Source organism: Ambystoma mexicanum, chromosome 3q (genome assembly GCF_040938575.1).
Source record: "Ambystoma mexicanum isolate Mex_15411 chromosome 3q, UKY_AmexF1_1, whole genome shotgun sequence".
NCBI classification, from domain to species: Eukaryota; Metazoa; Chordata; class Amphibia; order Caudata; family Ambystomatidae; genus Ambystoma; species Ambystoma mexicanum.
This window is the reverse complement of record NC_090926.1, coordinates 446,166,765-446,190,315: the sequence shown is the minus strand read 5'-3', so window position 1 is coordinate 446,190,315 and position 23,551 is coordinate 446,166,765.

Here is a 23,551-nt window from a genome sequence, read left to right as displayed (position 1 = left end):
AGGCCAATATATACAATAAAGGAGGCATAATATGATATCCCATTTAACAAACCCTTCTTTTGGCCTAAGCCAAGCGCTAAACTACTTCTAGTCACTTTACAAGTAACTCCATATCTCAATGTCCATGCATCCTGAATCACTATCGGAGATAGCAATTGCAATGAGGTCAGAAACTAAAATTTTGTTCAGCGCAAATTTGTTAGATATTCTCTCTGGGGCGTATACCTTGTGCCCTAATGCACCTATCGCTTGTACACAACATCCTCCTACCATCGAACATATACAAGGAAAACATTGTATACAGCAGCAAAGAAACAACAGAATACCTAAAATAATCATCAAGACCGAAAGTAACTTACATCCCCAAGATCGTAGGAGGTCCCAGAACCAAGCGCTAAGATCCCAGTTTCCCTCGGGAACATGCACTTCTGAACTAAGGACGTGCAGATTTTGAATCGCCCTAAAGATTGTTGGGGAGGAATCTGGCGTGAAGACACAGCAAGCAGGCCCCACTAATTTACATACCCCACCACGTTCAGCCAGAATGACATCTAATGCCATCTGGTTCTGATGTGCCACTAACCTTATTGCTTTCTGTTCTAACATCATATTATAGAGTATGTCAGTGGTCCAGTTGATGGTCCTCTCCAGTACTCTCGCTAGTCTCCTGATATCTTCTGAGTTCAGTATTTGCCCCCAAAATGGCACAAAGGATTTAGCTACATCGCCCAGAACTTGTGCTGAAGTATAGCCATTCTCGTTCCGACGTGGACAACCCTTTGAAACTTCTATAGTGCTGGCAATAAATACCCTGGGTAACAGAATCCCTAAATAACAAGTGTTAAGACGGATTTCTGAACTCTGTCCTGGAGGCGCAGAGGTTCAGAAAGCCAACCTAATTACTTGGAACAGGGTAACCTCTGGACAAGCCAGACCAATCAGGGTAGCGATTGAGGCGGTCAAGACTAGGTCTCAAGAGGGGTGAGGGTGACTGAAAGCCCGCAATGAGCACACAAAGCAAGGACACTTACAAATTACTCCAAACAGGTGTTATATTAAAAATATATACACATTTATTCCAAGGCCTTTGCAACAATGACCGTAGCGAGAAATCACAATAAAACTCTAGTAAACCAACACATACCAAACCAATACAATATATGAACACAACAGCCGTGATCCCAGCAGCAGGAGGGTTCTACGCCGGACAAATGCTGTGGATTATCAGGACTTTGAGCCTTAAGGTACTATTTGGAAGAAAGATGCATGTAACGGTAGAAATGTAGCCCACTTAATACAAATATCCGAAGTGCTCCGGAAGTGTGGCTGTTGGGCTGGGTGGACTGTGTCTTCTGCTCCTGCTTCGTGTGGAATTCGTGTGCCCTTCGCTTTCTGATACGGCGTCGGCAAGGTGAAGCCGCTACTGCCGTTCATTTGCGCGTAACGCGCTGACTCCGGACTCTGGACTACCTCCTATCAAGCCTTGTGTCACTCACTTCAGCCCCGCCCTCCCTGCTCCGCCTCCCGCCTGCTCCCCACCCACAGCCTCTTCCTTATTAGCACTGGTGCACGCGCATCTCGCGCGCGCATCCGAAGTGCTCTTGAAGTGTGGCTGTTGGGCTGTTCGGCTGGCGGTGGTCGGGGATTGAGTTACTAAATATTATTTGGTATTGACATTGCTATTGTTTTTGTTCCCTTTGAAGCAAATATACCTTTACTTCTATTTACTATGCTGATTTTTTCTTTTACACATCTACAAGATGAGGAAAAACAAAATGTTGGCCATGAAAAATGATGTTAGAGCTGATTTTTTTGCTGCTGTCAGCACTAGACGGGCGAGTTTAGCCAGAGCTGCTGCCCTCCCTCTACCTGATATCAACGATGATGAGGAAGCACTGTTGCAATGTGCACAAGACTGCTCTATTGTAGGTAAAAATATTGAGGATCCAATAGACCCATCCCAACCCCTCTTTTTGGAACCTGACTCTCCTGATGATACCCTAACTACAAAGAAAATAGCCCTGCACAAAGATAAGGTTACTAATGTACAGGACCCATGCATAGCTAGCGATGTTGATTATGATAATTTCAATGAACCCCCATCCTTTTTACTCTTAGGATCTGAGGATTTTGTTGCCCCGGGTACGGGGAATTTTGCTACTGTGGGTATGGGGGAGTTGGTTGAATCTAGTCACTCTGCTAACACAGATTTTATGGCAATGACAGGGATTTTCAATCGTCTGATTCTGTCTGAACTTAGAAAACAAACGGCTGCTATAACCAATCTGGCATCTGAAATAGATAACCTACCCAAGAATCTGGGCGAGTCCCTTGCTACGGGACTTCCGCCTATTTTGGGGAAGGAGTTGAGGGAGGTTTTTGGTGCCATAATTCCGAATGTTAAGACTATTCCTTTACCTGCAGATGAAATAATTATACTACCTCCCACTCAGGAAGAAGGTAGTGTCGACCTGCCCCTGGGTGAAGGGACCACAGGTAATAAGTCTTCGACTGAAAAAGAATTACCTGATACATTTGAGGATTTTGAAGTAAAAATATCTAAACGGCAGGGGAAAAAATTGGCTAAAATTAAGAAAAAAAACTGTAACGAAGTCCTCAAAAAATCTTCTCGTAAATTTATGAGGGCGTCTGAACTCAAACATGCCCTGCTTGATGATGTGGATGCAATCTCTGTCCCCGAGAAAAAATGTGAAAATCAAAACAAGAACTTAAACATACAACACAATCACGATGTCATACTAGTAGAGAATGCTCATGACTCTTAAGGCTTTTTTTCTGAGGGGGATTTGGCTTTGTGTGATGTTTTAAAAAAGAAAAGGGAAGCCATGTATGAGATCTTTAAAGCAATTCCTTCTCTTGATAATCTTATTGAGCGTTCGAACCATAATCTGGCCTGGATTCGGAATGCTCAAGCTGATCCGATTGGTAACAATGTTAAGCTAGACTTGAAATATGATGATTATGTTACCAATCCTGGTTTGACGATAAAACCAGGAAAAAAGTGTGTTACCACTGAAAACACTGGTACGACCACCACTGGTTCGACTGTATCTAGAGTTCCTACTCTACCTATTTTGACTAGTGAACATAATCCTGTCAATACTGTGGGTGTTACCCATGAGCCAACAATGACTCCCAATGCTGTGGGGAAAGGGCCGGTGGGGCCCACCTACAACAAAAAGGAGGATGAAATTCAACATATCATTTTGAAGATACTTAGAGACAATATGTTACTCCAACCAGAGTCTTAACTGCCCGTTCGTATTGTTCCAATCAAGACCATAGAATCTTCATGTGTTAGCAATATAGGGAGTGATCCTGGTAGGACTAGGGGCCTTGAAGAGCAATGGTATTCGAATGAACCCATTGAAGAATATGAACATACCCTATCTTCTGTTGTGCTACCCGACCCTGATTTAAGACAACCAGCCAGGCCTGAACTCCCTGGCTTAATCCTTAAAACGCTTTTTAAGGACAATGGTAATGCCCCTTTAAATAGATCTTACATTCTATCCTTGTTTGCCGCCATACCCGAACTCAATCTCATATCATCTGCGGATATCTATTTGGTTGATTTCATACACAAACACAGGTATGATTATGTTCTTTTGACTATCCCCTCACCGAGATCGTTACTCTTGAAGGAGGCTGAACAACTGCAATCTAGAGGTTTTGATATATACGAACATAAGGCCACCTCACTTAAGGACCCTTATTTGCTACCTAGGCAAGTGAAACATGAAATTGGCCATTCACGGCCAAACCTAGATAGGGTGAACCCTAAACCCAATTCGGAATTGGTCAAGCAAGAGTGGAGGTGGTTAGCCCTGTCCCTGCGCGAGTCGATTGACTCGCTAAAGCGGCTGGGTAAACCACTCTAGCTCTGAACGTGTTCTAAATTTTGTGAGTTGGAATACGAGAGGTAGTTTTAACCTCTTGCAGAATGAGGACCTCAGGTGTTTCCTTGCTAAGTTTGACTTTATCCTACTTCAAGAAACCTGGTGTAGAACTGAATTATGCTGGGATGGTTTTATGGTGATCTCTAACTGTGCTCATGGCGGGAATAAGGGCCGTCCCAAAGGGGGACTCATTATAGCAGCCAAGATAACTACAGACTTAGTAAAAACTGGGGAATGGCGTTGTTCACATCACTTTCTCATTGTCTCCTTTTTGTTGGGGGCAACCCAGGATTGTTTAGCCATTCTTATGGTTAATGTGTACTGGAACCCAAACAAATTATCTGATTTGCAACTTGCCAATGAACTCACCAAGTTGGGATCCATCATTGAGCAGTGGTTGGTTAACAATAAAGGGGGTCAACTGGTTATTGCTGGGGACCTTAATGCGGACTATTATAGTGAATGCATGTCTGGTGATATCTTTTTAGCCAACACTTGTGATTCAGTCAGAATTGGTGGGAATCCCAAGCTGAGGGGTAGGATGTGGTCTCACTTTGCAGAATTGTGGGCTGTGGATTTACTGTACAATGACCACTTTACATGGAAAGCTTGGGGTCTTACCTCTATTATTGACTATGTCTTTCTTTCCAGCTACTTGTCAACTGCTATGAGTAAATTCGAGGTCAGGGAAACTAGTTGTAGTGACCATTGTTTCTTGATGTTTGAAATTACTGTAAATGTCCAAAGTACGAGTGTACTTGAGTACAAACATGAGTTAACTTCCAGTCCTAAAGGCAATAGAATTAAGTGGACCTTTAGGAAAAATGCAAAGTTCACCTCGACTATGGTGACCGATTTTGAGGGCATGACTCTGCACCAACGGGTGGATTGCTATTCTGCGGTTAATTTCAGTGCATACATTCATTATATGATCAATAACTTAGAGAAACAATCACTGAAAAATCCTAAAGTAAAAAACCAACATAAGCACTGCACTGATAGCAAAATTCACGAACGTAGAATTATCTATAGGAAACAATTAAGAAGTCTACATAAATCCGATCTTACTCTACCTGATGTTGTGCATAAGATAAAATCAATCAAACAAAGCTACAAAAATTGGTTGATCCATCATAAAGGCCAACTTTTGCAACAGGATGGTGAAGCCATGCTACGAGCCCTAAGAGGGACCAATTGTTCCAACTTTTGGTCTCTAATGAATGAATCTGAAAGACCCCAAAAGTTAGCTAACATGCACTCTATTAGCGAAGACTCTTGGTTGGGTCATTTTGCAAATTTGTACCCTCCGACCAACTGCACTGAATCGATAGAGCTAATTCAGAGTCTGAGTTGGACCCTTGAATTTACTAAAGAAGACATCTCAAATCTTATAGTTAAATATAAGAATTTGGCTGCTCCTGGTCCTAACAATCTTACCAACAAATTGCTTAAAGTTGATCCTGATCATTGGGCCCTCATTCTGCATTTGCTGTTTGAAAATGTTCTAAGAAGCAAACACATTCCTGTATCTTGGAGGGTTTCTATTGTAATTCCGGTATTTAAAAAGGGCTCTAGGATGGATCCTGCCAGTTACAGACCGATAGCAATAGCTGATCGGGAATCCAAGCTTTTTGCCTCGTTGGTCCTACGGGATCTGGAAAAATGGATCACAGATAACCATATTCTTGACCCCAAACAGATTGGCTTCAAAAAAAATATTGGTACCGACTGTGGAGGCTTAATACTCAAATCCCTCATTTCTAGATCCACTAAGGCTGCCAAACCATCTATCTTTGTGGCATCCATGGATCTAAGCTCGGCTTTCGATCTTGTAGATAGGACAATACTATGGCTAATACTAAAAGATCTTGATATTCCTAGCCACTTGCTCGCAATTATTATGGCTCTCTATTCTGACACTAGGATCAGAGTAAGACTTAATCCGGATGGTCTACTTTCTAAGGAATTGATTATCCCAAACGGCCTTCGACAAGGCTGTATGTTAGCCCCCACTATTTTCAATCTTTATGTTAGTGGTGCCAATAAAGCTTTGGATAACAAGGGTTTGGTCTGTCCCAAATTGAATAATATTTCCCTGGCATGGATGGGATACGCTGATGACTTTCTTCTTATTGACTCCACAAAGATTGTCCTAGAGCGACTGCTTAAGGCCTTTGAGAGGTTCATTTTGGACCTACGGCTCAAGATCAATCCTTCTAAGACCGTTATTGTGCGCTTTGGCAGATCCAATAAAAAGGAAAACGCTTTCACCTGGCTTTGTGGTAATAAACTCATCAAGGCCCAACCGGTCTTTAAATATTTGGGCTTTTATTTCTCCGGAACAGGAACGACTAATCTAATCAAAAGCCAGTTGAAACTAAAAGCCGAGATTGCAATCAGGCAACTACGGGCCATTGAAACAAAATTTGGGAAGTTTTCGGCGACCCCGCTTAGAGATTTCTACATTAAAAAAGTCATACCTCGTCTCACGTATGGCCTGGACCTGTTTTCAGATGACTTACATGAATATTTGACATACATTGAAGGCTATATTTGGAGGTCTGTACTTTTCTTTCTACCCAAATGTCTGCCATTGGCATTGATCAAATATGAATTCGGTTTAACATCTCTAGCCACAATTGTTACTTGGAAACGTATGCATCTGTGGCGTAAATGCGACAGATCAGGGGAGGATACACTATATGCTTGTGCTGCAAGGGATCCTGCAAATCCTTTTTTCAATATATTACATAATGAGACGATGCAATGTCTCGTTAGAATTGGTATGTCTACAGTCTCACTTCGTAACAAACCCAAGAAAGTTAAAATGAGTCTTGAGGGTTTTGACTGGCAAACAACCAAAAGTAAAATTACCGAAACCAAATTGTATAAACATGCATGTTCCATCTGGAAATGGGTCCCTGCTATGGAATGCTATCTTAAGAAATATCCAAGTAAACAAATGCGGAATGACTTTATGCGCTTCAGATTCAATGTCATTCAAACTAATCAAATTAACTGTATTAGAAACTGTATATTGGGGGACTGGAAATGGTGTCGTTTTTGTAACAAGGAAGGAGTGGTTGAAACACTACAACATATTTTGCTGGTGTGTCCTGGACTTTTATCTTATAGGATACTTTATTTCGCACAATTTGTACACTCAACCCACGAGGTAAACAGAGAATTTATATGGCACAGAATGCTACATGAGAATTCACCAACTCTGATCATTCGGGCACTTCCTTTCTAAGAAATGTATGTGAACTTTGCTAGCCTGATGCTAAATTTGTTGTCTTTCCTTATTTTCTGACGTAAAGCACTTTGACGTTAGGGAATAAGTTCCTCTTGTAACTTCTAACCAATATTGTGGTGTTTTTTTATTTTCCCTGCTGATTTGATTCTTAATGAATTTTCTTTTTGTTTTTAGGTAAATAAATTATTGTCCTATTGTTTGCTTTTTAAACAAAATCAATTATGTATTTAATGTATTGTTTTGGATTCTCTTAGTTTTTATATTTTATATTTAATGTTGTAACCAACCGATACTGTAATTCGTTAACCTGGTGATTCTGTTCATTGTTTCTTGCTTTTCTCTTAAATTTTGTAAAGGTTTATTATAAACCAAAACAAATAAATAAAAAATAAAAAAAATACAATATATATACAAATACAAACGAGTCTAAAGAGTTAGACGCACGAAATGTGTAGTCCATCTAGAAGGGGAGGAAAACAGGCACTGCGAAATAATAATTAGACCCAGTCCGCCTTCAGAGGCACCTAACTAAAAGGAAGTCCAAGCCCTACGAAGAGTGGAGCCTTGTGCGCAAAAGTACCTGCACACGCTGGTGCCAATCGGCAAAAAGGGGAGTCTCTTCGAGGGAATCAGGCAGTTCAGTTCGGTGAACAAATGAAGATGAACAGAGCTCCGCGACTCAAGCGGAGCCTCCACCGTGGGCAGAAGCAGAGCGCGAGTACGGAAAGGCGTGCTGTTTGACACAGCGGGGAAAAATTATGGGCTCCTGCAAGAGGGCGACCAGTTCCTAGCTATGCTACTCACCGGTCCCCGATGCAAGCAGACCCAGGCTTCTCCGCATCAGTTTCAGTGCTGGCAGGTTCAGGGGAGCAGGGGACGTCTCGTCGTCATGTAGATTCTGCAGCAGCAGAGTTGAGTTGAGGGCGTCCCAAACGCAGTGAACCCACACAGTTTGTTACCACAGCAGGGCAACGGAGCGGCCGTGTGTATCTCAGCCAAATGTACACTACTCACTTCAGACCTGGGAATGCCAAGTGTACGAATCTTGTGAGAGTGACAAGGACTCGAAATACAACACAACCTGGCGGCGGTTACAGAGCAAGACTCCTGGGTAGGCTGGTCAGTCTGCTGGATGGCCCAGAGACACTTCCGAAGGCTTACGTGCAGGAGATGGTGAAGATGTCGAGAATAGCTGTCCCCGCTATTCCAAGGGTCGAAGTACCAGTACAGGCCTTCTGGTTCGATCAGAGGTAGAAAGGGTTTCACAAGGCGACAGCAGTGCAGAGGAGCAGTCCTTCAGCGGGTCACCAGCGATTCCTCGGTTCAGCCTCGTGGTTGCAGGATACTTGGCTCCTGTATTCCTTTGTTCGTGAGAACTCAGGAGATCGACATGGTAGTGGCGTTTCCAGCCCCCTCTTATCCACGGTTCCCTTCGTGCCAAAATGGAGGGGACCCAATGGGAGATCCGCTCATCAAACACTCACACCATACGTGAACCTATCACGGACCACGGTGGTCCCAGGCATTCATACCACACTAGACTCTCTGGCACCCAGGATGTGTAATGGGACCAGACATCCCAGCCCACATCCTGGAGGCACGCACAAGGCCTGTAGAAGCCCACGAAAGCATCTGTGTTTCGCAGGAAAGTACATGCCCAAATAAGGAAGGCCCCGGGTCGGCTCGACCTGGGGAAGGTGAAGGGGGCAAGATGGTCAGCGGACAGGACAAAGAGCCTCGTGGCCTGGCCATTTTGGGAGCCAGGCCACCATTTTTGGCTAAGCGCGAGAAACGCGCTTAAAACGCCAAAAGGAGCTCAAAAACACAAGAAACGATTGCTGCCACAATTCCCGTCCGTGATTCACTTGCACCAATCATTTACAATCCAAGCAGAGTATCTAGGGCCTGTAGAAGACTAGAGACCCAAGAGAGCAGTAACTTAGTTTACAGTGCCCTCTTGTGTCATGTTGCACGAAAGCTGCAACATGATAAAGAAACTACGGAAAACAGCGTTTCCCGGTACTGACTGTCTTAAGGGCATGTCAGTTTCCCCGTAAGAATGGAGCGAAAGCCCAAAGGAGTGTGGCAGAAGGCTGCACTTCTCTGGCAAAGTCTAGATCATTGTGAAAACAACAGCAAAAGGTTTAGGGGTTGCCACATGGAAGGAAAATTACCCACAATTAGGAAATCTTTCCTAACAACAAGTTCCCTGCCAATCCCTGGGTAACCATGGAAATTCTACATTACCGCAAACAAAGTAGACAGGTTCGCCTACATACAAAGGTCTATTCTCACTAGTCAAATTCGCAACGTTGGCGCAACCCTTAAAATCACCCATTGACTGAGTACCATTCCTCTGTATGCAGAAAGAAACTGAATCGGGGCTGTGGTTAACAGTATAAGAAGGTGGCGTGGCATTCCTATTGCCTATAGGAGCCATCTTAAAAGAGATTAAAGATTGAAAAGGATGGGACAGTCTGTCAGAAGGCCTAATAGAAGCAACATTTGGCTTGCTCCTATTCGCGAAGAGTAAGCATCCCAAGGGCATCAGAAAACATTTTTCAAAATCGTTCAAGTTCATCCCATCAAAGTTCCCTGAGATGCTATCTTTCCATTGGCCAAAGATTAGTGCTCTTAGAGAAGCATAGCAAGCAGTTGTCAAAGGTAAAGGATGAGTATACCAACCCAGCCCCTTATCCCCGTGTTGCGGTAAATGAGAAGAAACCCAACAGTTAGACCTATTAAGAATGGTATGTGTAGCGTACATGATGAGTAATAGAGTGTTGTTGTGATAACTCTGTCTGTGCTGAGAGTCTCTCGGAGATAAAGTATGCAGATGTACAAAAGGAGTAGGAGCAGTGGGTACATTTTCAGTGGGTAACACATTTGCGAGCGGATGTACTTCTTCCAGATACCAAAATCCCAAGGCAATGCCTATTTTAAAACCAATCAACATTATCACTAAGCAACAAAAAGTTTTCGGTGCCCACGCATTTGAATGTTCATTTCCGTAGCTGGTCACACAGTCTCTTTTCTTTTTCGTATGAGCGGGAGCGATTGCAAGCATTGTTCTTCAAACGATTTACAGCAATGTTTTTTTGTTGGCAACCTCCAGGCCGAGCTTCTTCTTAGTCCTTTCACAAACCCCAGCCAACAGAATCCCCTTCTACACAAATTATCGGGCCAAAAAGGCAAGCCCTGGATGACTCTTTCTTCTTCGAAGGCACAGCCAACCATGCAGTTAGTCTATTTCCTCGGAGGGAGATCGTACCTTGTGATCCCTAGTACTGAGTGATCTGTGAACAACGTGTCATCACTTCCCGTTGGAAGCGACGAATCCAAAGCAGGATCTGATGCAAGATCTGGAACAAATTCAAAAGACGAAACTGTTGGAGAGTGTGGAGGTGAAATGGCTGTTTCCCCAGGCCTCACGGGCTCAGGGAGAGTCTCCGATGCACTCTCGATGCTGTTTACTGCTTCGTGATCGTTGGTTGCAGTACTGGTGAGGGGTTCTGTATCTTCTGTAGCGTGTGGCACAGGGTGTGGAATGCTCTTGATTTGTGACGCGTGGATCCAATTCTTCTTTCCTGCTACCCGCACTGCCATCTGTGTGACCAGGAAGACCTGATGTGGGCCCTGCCAACGAGGTGCGAGGCAAGAGGATCACTTGAATGCTTTTGTAAGGACCCAGTCACCCGGCCGTATGCTGTGGCCGGGGCCCTCGTATTTCACAGGTAAAGCCTCTCGCACCTGGTGATAAATCAAATACAGATTTTTTGTTAACTGGCCACAATAGTCAGAAAGAAGTACATTTTCGACCTTGCGCAAAGAACGGGGCCTGGGGACATTCCAAATGTTAGCTGGCCTACCCATGACCACCTCAAAGGGAGAGAGCCCAGTCTTAGTTTGAGGGGTTGTCCTCATGGACAATAATACGATCAGTAAGATGTCTGGCCATTTTAGTTTGGTGCCGGCACACGTCTTAGTGAGCTTGTTCTTGATGATGCCGTTGTGTCTTTCTACTAGTCCAGCACTCTGTGCATGTATAGCCGAATGGAATCGTTTATCGATCTGTAATACCGCTCATATCTGCAGAATTACAGCAGTGATAAAATGTGGACCATTGTCCGACCAGATGACTCTTGGCAAACCAAATCTTGGAAAATATTCCTTAAGCATGGTCTTTGCCGTGGTCATGGCTGTGGCATCTTTGTCGGGAATAGCTTCAACCCATTTTCTAAAGGCACAGATGACAACTAATACGTACTTGAAATTATGACAACGCTCCATTTCGATAAAGTAAAAATTAATCACCTAAAAGGTGGACAGAAGGTGGACCAAAACAACCCCTAGGAGTTGGTGTGCCCTTTCCCACATTGTGCTGTAAACAAATCATACATCCCTTAACAAATCGTTCAGCTACTTTAGGGATTTTATCATTTACCCACACTTTTTGCAACATTTTGGTGACCTTACAAGCACAAATATGGGTCGGACCATGATCCATAACAACCATCATCATAACATACGCGTCAGGCAATAGCCAATTCCCTTCAACTTTGTCCACCCAACACCCATCATCATCCAATTTTCCCAAGCCCTCAGCCCATTTCTTAGAGTCTTCTAAAGTGGCATCGGCTTGAATATTCTTTATGGAGTCAATACCCTCATCCAAAGTACAGGCATTTGTGGCTTCCCTTGAAGTATACATTTCTGAAGAGAGAACAGTGCCAGTCTGTTTGGCTATCTGGTCAGCGAAAGCATTACCTTTTCCTACATTGTCTATGACCTTCTGATGCGCTGCGCATTTCATGATAGCTGGCTGAGTAGGGAGTGCAAGCACTGAGAGTAACGGTACTATCAAGGAGCCATGTTGGATTTTAGTACCATGTGAAGTCAAGAAACCTCTTTCTGCCCAAAGTCTGCCGAAGTTGTGAACCACCCCAAAGGCATACTGACTGTCAGTATATATATTTACTGTAAGCCCTTCGGGTCAATGCTATAATCTCTGTGGCCTGTGACGAGTTATGCGTGATTCTTTTGGTCTCCACGACCGTGCTCAATGTGGTGATTGCATAAGCAGCTGTGGATGTACCATCAGGAAGTTTGAAACAGGAGCCGTCATAAAACAGCTCCCCTAGCGGATTGTTCAAAGGAGTGTCCTTTAGGCCAATTCTGCCTTTAGTCTCTTGTTCTGTGGTGTAAAGGCAGTCATGTGACTCTTTGTCACTGCAAGCAGTACCTTGCGGGAAAGGTAGAAGTTCAGCCGGATTAAGGTCACAACACCTCTTAATTTGGATGTGCGGTGCAAACAAGATCAATTTGTATCTCGTTAATCGTGAGGAGGTGAGGTGTTGCATTTGTGTTCTGTTTAAACAAATATCTACAGAGTGAGGTACCATCAGGGTTAGAGCATGGCCTAGGTCCATTCCCTCGCTCTGTTTAACGGATGCAGCAGCAGCAGCGACATCTCTCAAACATTTTGGCAAACTGCATGCAACAGGATCAAGGGCGGAAGAAAAGTAGCCGCACGGCCTATTCTTCCCTCCATGTTCCTGAATTAATACAGCCAAAGCACATCCATCACATTCATGCACATACAACACGAAGGCATTTTCATAGTTTGGTGTGCCCAAAACTGGTGCCGAGCACCATGCAGTCTTCAGCAGATCAAATGCTCGCTGGTGTTCCAAGTTCCATGGCAATGGCGAAGAAATGCCCTTCTTCGTCAAAGCCAACATTGGTTTAATCACTAAGGAGAAATTTGGGATCCACTGTCTACAGTAAGAAGCCATTCCTATCAAGGCTCTAACTTCCTTCTGTGTATTTGGGACAGACATGCTAGAAATTATTTTTATCCGGTCAGGCGTCAACCTTCTTTCCTCCTTTGACAGGAGATAGCCTAAATAGGTGACCTCCTGTCGACAATATTGACATTTTTTAAGCAAAGCTTTGTGTCCATGTTGGGCTAGATGAATAAGCAGCAACACAGTGCCCTCCTTACAAGCACTCCCTGAGTCAGCAGCTAAAAGCAGGTCGTCAACATATTGAACCAGTGTACAAGTAGAGGGCAACTCAAGGGTATTGAGGTGCTCTTTCAAAGACCTACTATAAATGCTAGGACTTTCTGTGTAACCTTGCGGTGCACGGGTAAAGGTAAATGAGCGTCCCCCTAAGGTGAACGCGAACAAGTATCTACTGCCTTATGTGCAGGGATACTAAAGAAGGCGTTCTTTAAATCCACAACACTAAAGTAAGTAGCTGAAGCCGGAATCATGGTCAATATTGTTGTCACATCAGGCACAATAGGAAATTGTGGAGCAACGATCTTATTGATTGCACGTAGATCAATAATTAAACGGAAGGGAATCGCATTATCGCCTTTTTTGTACACGGGCAAAATCAAACTATTGCACAAACTACCTGCAATTTCCTCAATCACCCCTCGATGCACAAAATCGGAGACGATGCATTTAAAAGCTTGCTCACCATCGACCGAGATCTTATACTAGGGAATACGTGGCAACTTTACTCCATGTTTCAAAACAATCTTAACGGGCTCAATTTGCAAAACACGGACATCATTGTCGTCAATCACCCACAAACACTCCGGAACATCTCTGAATTCCGGCGGCAATGGTCTGGTCAAGAATTGAGAGACAGAAAGTTGCTGTGGTGAAATCGTCAAACGCACTCCGTCAGAAGAACAATGAATTACCGCATTTAGTTCCTTCAACAGATTCAACCCCAACAAATTCTCTCCACAATTCCTGGTCAAAAGGAATGGACAGTGGTCCGTAAATGGACCCAAAGAAATAGGTACCGGTGAAGAAACCGGACAGAAGACTAGTGTGCCAGAAAACCCTACAGAAACATTGGTTTGCCCTGACAGTGGAATATTTGGAACCCGTGAATGGTCAATGGAACACTTCTGAGCCCCTGTATCTATCAAGAATAGATGTTTCCTATTACCCGCTAACATTTCAACATAGGGACCTTTCTGATTAACGGGAATAGGCGTTGGTTCCAAACCCTGCTTCGGGCAATCCTAGCGAAACAGAATGTCATCGAAAGGAAGTTCTTTAGAGAGGTAAGCACCAGAAGGATGGTCAAAAAAAATTCTATTATCCACACTTGATGCTTGATTGTCCTGCGAAAAAGGTTGCTGTGAATCTCGTGAAAACTGACCTCTACCAGGGCCCCCTACCCCTGGGTGGCCTCTGGATCATCTAACCATATTCCCAAATGTGTTATTTGACCTCTGCTGGAGGATCGGGCATTATGCACCCCAATGACCCTCTTGTCTACAATAAGCACACTGGTTAATGTTTACAGGACCGAAGGGCGCATTTCCTTGTGGAACGTACTAACCTCTAAATTGTGAATTACCCCCTCTAGGGCCTCTAACAATTCCTGCAATAGTACTTTTGTCTTTAAGTCACCTTTTCTCTTTTCAACTCTTTCCTTTTCATTAATGACACGATTCTCGTAGTACTGAGCCATGTGCAATACTTCTGACAGTGACTTTGCTTGCCAAGCGCTCTTGGAAGACATCATTTGTGACTGGATGTGAGGCAGTAATCCACGTATAAATGTGTCCACGAATAACCTTTTCCCAGACTCTGTGCTTAAGTCTTGTCCACTGTAATCTGAAAATACTTGTTCGAACCAGTTGAAGAACTCGGTAGCACCCTCAGATTTCCCTTGGACACAGGCTGTAAGCTTGTCCCAAATAATAATTCTTTCAGGAATTATAGTTTTCAATTTTGTAACTATTCTATCAGGCAATGTTAGTATTACTTGTGGTGGTCTCTCACCAGCTGGTCTTTCTCTGTCAAGTCTAGTCATAGTATCACATGAATCTCCTAACCCTGGTACATCATCTATAGTCCTAATCTGTTTCCACAAATCAATGGGCAGGAGTACGGGAAACAACAGATCAATATCACTTAAGGTGAACACTGAAGACTGTAAGACAGACTCTATTTCTTTGTAGAACCCCGTCGGATTCTTCCTAATATCGGGAATAGACTGTTTAATGGTGTTCACTTCCGGTCTCGAGAACGGGACGTGAACGAACTGCAACACATAATGTGCAGGAATCTCTTGAGCAGCAGTACCTGCTGCAGCATTAGCTGGAATCTCTTCTTTTGGGACAAATGTCGGAGGGACCTCTCTCATAGGCAACTGAGAAGTAGGCAACTCCGAGCGCTTAATAAGCAACAGAGCTAAATCGAGCGCTAAAGCAGCTGAAGAAGTGTCAAACAAGAAGGCTCTCTAATAGATACCCAATAACTCTGCGGGACAACAAATCTTGCTTTTTATGCACTCATCCTGCAGGTACTCTACCATCACCTGTATCACTTTCCTCTGCATTTCAGGCATATACTGACTCTACGTGTCATATACTTCGACGGGAGTTATCGATGTATCTGAGATCCATCTAATCGCATCTTTCGTACAAATTCTTGTTTCCTCAGTTATCGACTTTCGACAAGGAGAAAACTGTTTCTGTACGAACATAACATCCAAGCTATCGCCATCTACATCTTCATTCTTTACCCTTTCCAACTCTTTTCTATGCTCAAAAACCCTCTTTACATGCTCTTGTACTTTCTACGCAGTATCTCTAGAGAACGCTAAAGTATTCAGATCCCTTAACCCTTGTGGGAGATCTATAGCACTCAGCCTGTTCCACATTACACATAAATACATTTCTAATCCCTCAATAAAAACATTTTTCTCAGGAAAATTGTCTAAATTATGAAGTGTGGCAAGAATATCAGCTTGGTCATCCCTCTCCATGCAACGCTTAGCCCACGCAGTTAACTCACACTTTTTCTCTGAAGATACAGTATTACGAGTTACAACCCTCGATCCCACTCCCTGATCTACTACAAGCGGTGTAGGACCACTTGGAAGAGGAAGCGTAGGCAAATTCTGAACATCTGGATACAGAGGTACTATCGCTGGCGCGGCAGGCAAGCCTACTGGACCCGTAACAGCAGGAAAAGGTGGAAGAACAGGTGGAAGAGCAGCGACAAAAGGAGGAACAATAGCTGGAGGAAAAGGAACATTAAGAGGAACAATAGGAGGAGCAGGAGGAGCAACAGGAGGAGGAATGACAGCAGGAAGAGGAACATACGGAGGTGGCGCAGTGGCACCAGGCCTTCGTTCATTTAAAAGTTTATCTATAAGTTCATCAGATACATGAAAGTCTTTAGAAGGATACATTTTCTGGATACCAAATGAGAAAGCCCTATCCATATTCCTAACTGACTCAGACTGTTTACTCTAGTCATATAACAACGCGTTTGCGGCGTTCGTCATTTGACGGCGGGTGTGCTTTTCTTTACTCTTAAGCTGCAGCATAGCTTCTTTCTTCCAATTTTGTAATACATTGAATGCTGCAGGTCTAGCCTTTTTGTTCCATAATATAGATTCTAAGTATTCAATACTGTGAAAACAGAAAAAGAATATCGAGGCTGAGTACCCCAAAAGGAAATGCCCCGAACACGGGTTACAAAGGAACATACAAAGTACTTTATTTTATACTGAATCCAGTTACAAAAACAGAGCAAAATCGGATAGCTATCGGCCCTCAGTACAACACAACAAACTCCAGCGTGCTTCAGTGTGTTCAGTGAGAGACGCTGTACATTAGAATGCATTCGCTTTTTATACATTTAGTGGGCGCGATGCCCAGCCCCACTTCGGGTTAATATTCTTTTTAATACATCACCGATCTAGGGTTCGTGCCAAGTCTCAAATAACCGCATATAACTGGTTTGCCTTTAATACATGTATCAACAAGCGTATGCAATAACTGTGTATTCTAAAGTTTTCCATGCAGGCTTTCTTAAACATTAATACAATGTAGTTAAACAAATGTTCTTTGTTCAGTATTTGAATACATTGTCTCAACATATGCTCGTGGATTAGTTTTCATTGTACGAGTAATCCTTCTACACATAGGTCAGTGAGGGACAAGGTCTCAGTTCATGACCTCAACAAGTGGCCTGCAGGCAAATTACATATTAGCTATGTACAGAGGTCAAGACGGCCATGTTGTATTCTGGAATGACATCGTCCACCATTTTAGCTCACATGGTGACTTTTACACAACGAATCCTAAAATGGCGGCTTGATCTAAAATGGCGGCCTACATGGATTTAAGGTCAGGACCTTGCAACACAGATTTCCTTCGCAAGCGACTTTCGAGCAGCTTGGCGTAGGCCAATATTAAATATATTTATTATAATAGGAAGCACGGTATACTTTCTATTTCGACAATACGAGGGATTTCAAAACTACCATTAATTGGCCACTGAAGTTCGGAAGCATGTCTAGTTTGTCTGTGCCAAATATCATTAAATACTATACTACCAACGCCGTGCTTACAGTACATACTACACGCCGGCGACCCCTCAACTGGTGCCGGTCGGCCAAATTCCAAAGATTATCTGGCAATGTGGAATAACGCCCTGAAGCAGGCAGACAATTTCCCAGGCATATCAGAATACTGGTGTTACCTGGTCAATAATTGCACGTGCAAGTGTAATGCGCCAAAACAAATTATCAGGATACTTAAGAATCGGGTCACGACTCACCTGATCAAATCCTAAGGAGGTCCGATCGTAATACACATTTTTCTAAGTAAGGTGCCTCGTGGTTGGTGATTTCGGCAAATCTGCCCGCCTCGATATATGGACCCTCGTCAAGATGCTGACTCGGACCGCGGGCTCACCGTCCAGGGATCGGATCGTGCAGCGCTGCTGAGGTGTCGCATCTCATCCAATAAAGGGGCCCCCTTTTACACCGTCCAATCCCGGTCCGATAGCCGCATCAACCTTCAACGAGCTAGCATCAATCTTGAGGGTCCCTATTCGGGCGCCATCTGTAAAAGCAAAAAGAGAAATATCGAGGCTGAGTACCACAAAAGGAAATACACCAAACACAGGCTTATAAAGATTCACAAAGTATCAGATAGCTATCTGGCCCTCAGTATCACAACGAATACCAGCCCTTTCAGTGTGAGAAATGAGAGGTACTGGACGTCTACATATAAACATCTTATATACAATTCTAAATCGCAATGTCTAACCCCTCTGCGAGTTAATTATTCTCGGTCTAGGGTTCGTGCTGAGTTCTTCTCTCGTTAGTGCAACTATATGCATGTGGATTACGTCTAGTTTATAAAAAACAAATCACAATGGCAACAGTGTATCTTAGAATTTGACATTAAGACAGTACATGTTTTATACAATGTAGTTCAACAAGTGCTCATATTCAGTATTTAAACAACATTGTATTCAATTTATGCCAACGGATCGGACTTGTTGGCGCGAGTAATCCTTTGATCTTCAGGTAAAACATAGGATATAGTCTTATTACATGACCCAAACATTTAGCCTACAGGCAGTTTAGGCATTAACCTGTGTAAAGGTCAGGACGGCTAAGGTTACGAGCAGGAGAACACTGTCCACCATTTTAGAATACAGAGTGACTTTGAGGTGGAAATCAAAATGGCGGATAGACCTAAAATGGCAGCTAAGTCAATCTAAGGTCGGAACCTTGTGACACGGATTTCTTCGCAGAGCGACTGGGCTTTAGCCAATATATACAATAAAGGAGGCATAATATGATATCCCATTTAACCAGGCATCGCTACCACTTTACTGTGTAGTACAGGCTTGTACCAAAAGTCAAATTGTACTTACACTCGTAGTCTTAATTGTGTGTGGTGTTCCCAAAGGGTACTGCATATGATTCTGCATAACACACCAAAAACATCCAATGCTCGTGGGTGCCTCAAGAATAGGATTCCATCAACCAAAATGCAAATGGGGGGTCCATTTTGCCCTCTTTGTCAGCTGGGTGAAGGAGACGGCAGGTTACCCAACCACACCATATTGTTGTCTCCAAGATGATCTTTCTTAACGTACCTCTCATTACATTTCTCTGGCCATGTATTTTCTCCATGATGTATTCATATTCTTTGGGAGGTTCTTTGATTTAGGGATTTGCCTTGGTGCACGATTTGCGCCCTTAGGGGAAGACACCAATTGCAGGTTTATAGTCACTCTTAAGTTATCCCTAGATTCTTGATGTCTAGGAATAGGCAGTGACTCATAATTTTGGGAAAAAGCGCAGGTGAGGCACTTAGTCGAGAATTATTCCCTGGCAAAGGCTTATTAGCAAACTTAGATGCCTAATTTAAGAGGTCTTCCTCCGTTATCTCAAGGTCCAAGACCCTGGTGGGAGTGGTCGCAGACCTATCTATCACGTATGCAGCAGTTGTATGCACCTCCATCCTATCCAAAATTCCTTTTAGGAAATCAGAGTTTTTTGTAACAGACTCTTTGATATTGTCATACAGTCTGACAATGGATTCCAATACCAAGTGGAGCTGCAACCGATGAGGGCCCCAAGGTGTTGACAATGGAGAAAGTATCCAGGCTCCTTACAGGTCTAGTGGCTGATGAAGATATGAACATTTCTCTTTCTTCAAACTCAATGTTTGCGGCCTTGTTGTTCAAACAGCTTGACCATTTAGTTGTCCACTGCATAGTGTCCCTGTTTTTAATATCACATGTCAGAGGATTCTCACACATTTCCTGACAGAGGTGGAATACTGATAAGTCAATAAAATACAACACAGTACACTGCACAAAGGGTAATGTATAGTTACAAATCATGGCTGCTGCTAGGATGACTCCTCCCTTATAATTGTACCTCAACTGGTACACCAGTAATACTTTGGAAGAACTGGAAGAGAATGTTTGTTCGACACATAGTTGGTAGCAATTGGAGGGGAATGCTTTTCCGCAACATGGAAAGAAGCCATACTTCTACAAAATGTGTGGGGTGAGGGACTTTCAATATGGTCTGCCCGAAGAAACTAGTGAAGGAGGCGGAGACATTAATGAGTACAAAAAAGGGGTTCTAAAACTAGAAAACACTGTGGTACGAAAACCAACACAGTTTTTGAGCAAAATACATTTTTCATAGAACACAAGGTACAGGCAAGCCGGTTGAGATCTACGTGGCAGCATTAAGAACCCTGAGTTACACATGTGTATTCAGAGAAATAACTGATTCAATGCTAATGGACCAATTAGTTCAGTCCACCAACAATACCTAAATACAGGAAAGACTCTTGGCAAATGATCCTACACTAGAAAAAGCTGTCATAATAGTATGAAGCATTGAAGAAACAGCAAACTATATGAAGGAAAAGAAATTTGACAAACAAGAACTTCCAGGTGTGGAAGCCCAGGGTGCCCGAATGCCTCCGGGCCTAAGTCATTTTAGACATGATACATAAATAAATACATTTCTCAAGTAGTCAATCCTATCCTGCAGAAATTGTGATATGTCCATGATGTAAAAGAAAAGAACATTGTGCCTAGTTTTGTAGAGACATGGGCTCAGAGAGAGGATTTGATAATATTGTGAATACAGTGGAGAGTGTGGAAGATGGAAATAAGAGACATATCTTTGAGGTAGTGGCACTGGCACCATTGAGGAGAGGTCTGATTAATGTACTTATAGTTAATGGAGAGGCAATCAACATGAATGTGAACAGTGGATCATGGTGTCCGATAATATTGATGGAAATTTACAAGACGTTAGGAAAGTTAACAATATATAGATGGAGAGATACCCCAAAGTATTTTCAGAGAATTTAGGGAAATGTAGGGTATTTCAGCATTGTATTGTACTAAAGAACAAAGCAACACCAGTTATACACAAGGTGCACCCCATGCCACTGAATATGCAAGGAGAACTATAGGAGAGGTTATTGAGCTTCGGTGTTATCAAAGAAATAGAAGGATCAGAGTGGTTGGCGCTGATTGTATTTGTGATGAAAACAAACAGTAACATCCATATGTGTTTATTTAAGAGACCTGAATAAATAGATCTGGGTTGACAGACACCCTTTACCCAAAATCACAGAAACATTCACTGTGTGGGGAGTTGCCGAAATGTTTAGTGTACTTGATTTGTCATCGGCATACCATCAAGTCGGTCTAACTGAAGAGTGTCAGCATTTGACGTCATTTATCGCTCCAATGCTGGCATATAAAGTCTGTCATATGCTTTTTGGTTTAGTGTCCGCTGCAGCAGTGTTTCAGACGACAATGGAGAAGACAATGGAAGGACTAATCAATGTGATGATGTTTGAAGATGATGTATTAATCTACAGGAGTGACAAGGAGCAACATGATAGGTATATGGACACACTATTAAAATGGCTGAAAGGAGAAAGCTTGATCGTTCAAAGGTCCAAATGTAAAGTGAAAGTTGAGGAAATAGAATATTTGGACCACAAATGATTGACAGCGGGTGTAAAACTGCGAGAAAAGTTAGTAGAAGAAATCAAGTTGTGATAATGATCAAGTACGCTCATCTTTGGGACTCACAGAATACTATAACAAGCTTGTAAATGACTTTGCAACAAACTATACCCCTTTAAGAGCATTGCTGATGAAAGGTGTCCACTTCTCATGGTCGAAGGATTTCCACAAGGCCTTCCAGGACATCAAGAAAGAAATAGTGGAGGCACCAGTGTTTTTCCATTTTGAAGCAGGGAAGAAGAGGAATGTGACTGTGGATGTCAGTGGGCTAAGACTGGGAGTCACATTGGAACAAGTAGGATCAGCTGTAGAGAATACAATGGCATTCACGTTAGGACCACTTAAAGGTGCAGGATGCACTTACTCTGTTACAAGAGAGGGAGACTCTGGCAGTGTTGTGGGCTATACAGTATTTTAAATTCTTTTGAGGGGAAACACATTCACAATGAATCTTAGGAAAGATTTCAATCCATGGGTCATTTTACCTCCAGTTGTGAACCCTCAACTTTTTGCTTTTGTCTGACCATCCTAGCCTGTCTTTCACCAGTGGAGCCCAGCCTTGGGCTTTTGCTCATCTTGTTATGGGGAAACTGACATGCCCTTCAGACTGTCAGTACTGGAATACTTTGTTTCCCTTAGTCTTTCACTTTGTTGCTATTTGTTGGTAACATTTTATCAGTGCACAATGTTCCTCACAGTACAGTGTGCTGGGGTCTCTTTTTCATTTTAAAGGCCCTAGAAACCCTTGAAGGATTGTTGGTGAATGTACAAGTGTGCCCAGGACAGAGCTGTTGGCAACAGTTACATATAAAGCATGTTTGACTCTTTTCTATGGTCCAAACCATGTATACTGTGTTTGGCCCAGGACAGTGGCAAGTGCATAAAATGGCCATGCCACAAGGTCTTTTGTTCTGTCATTTTGCCATTTTGTCCCTTTGCCTTCCCCAGGTCAAGCAGACCTGGGAGATTCCTTGTGTGTGTGCGCCCAGGATGTGGGCTGGAGCTGTCTAGTTCCAATACACATAATGGGCGCCAGTATGTCAGGTGTGCTAGAATGACTGGGGCCACAGTGTTCGGTGATTGGTCCACTTCTGGGATGGTTGAATGTGAGCAGATCTCCTATTGGTTTCTCTTTGTTTTGGTGCGAAGGAGATTCTGGATAAGAGAAGGCACTCTAAACCTATTTGAGGTCAATCTTCTGAGTTCACACCAAATTTAGTAAAGGAGCCAAGTATCCTGAACTGAAGCAGCAGATCCTTGGAACCGCTGGTGACCTGCTGGAATGTTTTGCACCCTGACCCAGCTGCTGTCCCGTTGGAGCCCCTGTTTCTCATCGATCACAGAAGGCGTGCAAGGGCTCTTTGACCCATTGAAGTAGTGGGTCTAACTAGTCTCAGCACCTCCTGCTTAACCTGCAAACAAGCCTTTTCAGAAGTGTTCGTGAACCGCCCAGTGAACTGACCAGCTCGTATGGGACCTTTGCCTTGGAACTAGTCATCGTCTCGAGTTTCACCCTGTGACTTTGGAAACCATAAGCTCTTGGTAGAATGCACTCTCCTACTGATTTTCATACACCTAGCCATCCTAGGTCTCGAATTAGGAGTGTCTGTCTGAACCCGAACCTATGCGGTACCCCTGTTGCCCTGCTTGGTGATGAGCTTCGTGGGTTCTTTGCTGCTGTGCCCGCCTGTGCCATAAGACGAGCTGCAGTGGAACTGGCCAGATCCCTTCAGCAGAAGCGGAGAAATCGCCACTCTCCCACCACAGACTTAGGTCCCGGAATGCAGCCCCTGAAAGTCGGAGGGAGGTGAAAATGCTGGACTCGAACCTGCAAGTGAACTGGACTTGACTGGCAAAGTTTGGTCCGGAGTGCGTCGAGGGTTGGTGAGTACTTGCATCACTTACCGGTGGCCACTGGTGCATCCATAGACTTTTACGCACGAGTGTCCCCCAAGGGCCACTCTCCTTCGTTAGGATAGCCTGTGCTACCGTCCTATTCCAGATTTCAAGAAATA